This window comes from Teleopsis dalmanni, chromosome 1 (genome assembly GCF_002237135.1).
Source record: "Teleopsis dalmanni isolate 2A chromosome 1, ASM223713v2, whole genome shotgun sequence".
Taxonomy (NCBI): domain Eukaryota; kingdom Metazoa; phylum Arthropoda; class Insecta; order Diptera; family Diopsidae; genus Teleopsis; species Teleopsis dalmanni.
The window spans coordinates 191,960,228-191,962,651 of record NC_051846.1 but is presented as its reverse complement, the minus strand read 5'-3'; the positions used below and the strand labels follow the sequence as shown (position 1 = coordinate 191,962,651).

The window sequence follows — 2,424 nt, the reverse complement described above, 5'->3', positions numbered from 1 at the left end:
TGGCAAGTCTTAATTTCAACTTTTTTTTTAAAACTTTTTGCCCATAAATTTTTTAATCTTATTTACTAGAAAAAGAAAACTAGGGACACTAGTTTATTTGTTAAATGGTAAATTAAAGTTAACAGTGGAATTTGCTTATTAGTTCAAAAGCGGACTGGCTGTATCAGTGCAAATCAAATCTAACCAAATGTCTAATCAAATCTAATGTTTAATATAAAACATTCCCAAATTATTGTTCATTAAAATTGTTTTGATTGTTTCACACAAATCAAGAGCCAACTAATTTGTTTTAATTTTAATAAGTTTTTTTATAAAAAACATTAAACACAAAAAAAAAACGGCAAAACTATGTATATAAACACTGATAAGCTATATTGCTGCAAGCTTTAAAATAATTAAAATTAATACACCAATAAAATAAAAATATTTCTAAAAATAAAAAATAATAATAATAGAAATATTTGCAAAAAAAAATACAAAATAAAAACAGAACCAAGAAGTCTTTGATAAGCTCAATTATTTTTTTAATGCTTTCAGAGTATTAGCATTTAAAGCACAATCCACAATTTTCGGTTTTTTTCTGTTTTTTATGGGTCGTACATGGTCGTACATATAATTAGTAAAACCATTTCTATGAGCACAAAAATAGAAAAAACTTAACAAACCAGTCAAAAGCTGAAAAAAAACTTTTAACACAGTGAATCATAAGCCTCCAGTAGCCGTGATCGTCTAGTGGTTAGGACCCTACGTTGTGGCCGTAGTAACCCAGGTTCGAATCCTGGTCACGGCAATGTGAAAAACATTGTCACGGTGGAGGATTCTTTTTTTTTTTAAATCAAGTATATAAATATATATATATATATATATATCTAATACCGTTTACATTATTTTATGCATTTTTGGTACAACAAAAAATTAAATACATTGAAGTATATAACAACTATTTAAATAATTAATGCTAAGTATTTAGTAGTAGTAAAGAATTACGTTATTATATTTTCGTTTTGTAGCTAATGTATTAAAATTTATTATATAGTGCTGTGACTTAATAAAGTAATTAAAGAATATTTTTGATAGACATTATACAAAAAATTATTATTTATAAAAATTATATGCTACATTCAAGATAAACCAAAAAAATTAAAACAATGAAATACAAATAAATTTAATAATTAATAATTAAATAATATTTATTGTTCATCGGATTATTGTATTTATAACTATAATTTATTTTAATGCATTAGGTTTTATACTATATACGTATATATTTTCGATGGTACAGGCAAAACAGTTAAAAAGAAAAAAAATTATTTCCAAAAATGTGATCCATACCTATGGATATAGTATTCTATTAGACTTCAGTTAATAGAGTAATAAGGAAAAATTGCATTTTTATTATAACTAAATATAGTCTATCATGTAAGGCATAAAGAATTGAAAATTTAGAAAATTATCACCTATTGTGAATTTCATGTTGTGACAATATGCGATCTAGCAGAGCGTCGATTTCAGAATGCCATAGATTTGTTCTTGTAAAATGTTAAGGCATTAAAGTTAAAATGAAAATCATATACTATTGAATCCAAATAATTGTATATATCAGGCAAGTCAAGGGTCTATAAGGTGCAACTGAAGGATCTGATCCACAATCTTACCAAATACTTGAATTCTAGACGTATAACGCAACGACAAAAGTCAGAGTATTATATAAAATGAAATCGTCCGATATTAGTAGCAGCTGCACATATGAGCATATTTATTCTCTTATAAGTTTAAAACATATAATAAGTTTGAGCCGTAACCACAATTGCGCACATGTCTGTCCTTCATAAATCGAATCAACAAAGCAGGTAAAAATAATAATATAATATATACGACGGTGATTGTAGAGCATAATAAATTGATTAATTTTACGAATTTATATTAATTACAAAATAAACCACCTCACTTCATTAATACAAGCAGTCAATGCTCAAGTCATCACCAAATAAAAAAAAAACCTGCCAGCTAACAGCACCAAAAATTCGAGAAGAGAACAAAAAAATGTTTTTAACAAGATTGCTGCATAAATATTTTCAATATTGAAAAATAAGTTGTATAAAAACCTTATGTTATCAGTTCGACAATTTAAGCTATTTCATACATGCAAGTGTATATAGTATATTCTTTACTTTTTAACCATTTTTAACCATAATCAAGAATATATGATAAATGATAAATAAATCATTTTTGTTGTTATTGCAAATGAAATTAATTACCATAATTTAAATTTTTTTTACAAAATCAAACATAAAACGAAGTACAAGTGCAAAAAAATTTGATGAAATTGCATTAACTTTCCTTTAATCAAAATAATGTCGTAGAGTACATATTCTAGGATTCTTTCAGTCAAATAAGGAATAATTTTCTTTTATGATTTTAATT

The 2,424-nt window shown here is 25.1% G+C and overlaps 1 non-coding gene across 1 annotated transcript; it reads left to right on the top strand.

Moving 5' to 3' along the window:
• Window positions 1–718: 718 nt before the first annotated feature.
• Trnah-gug lies at window positions 719–790 on the top strand. The gene has a single exon. It is a non-coding gene; the product is annotated as a tRNA-His (tRNA).
• The last annotated feature ends 1,634 nt before the right edge of the window (window positions 791–2,424 follow it).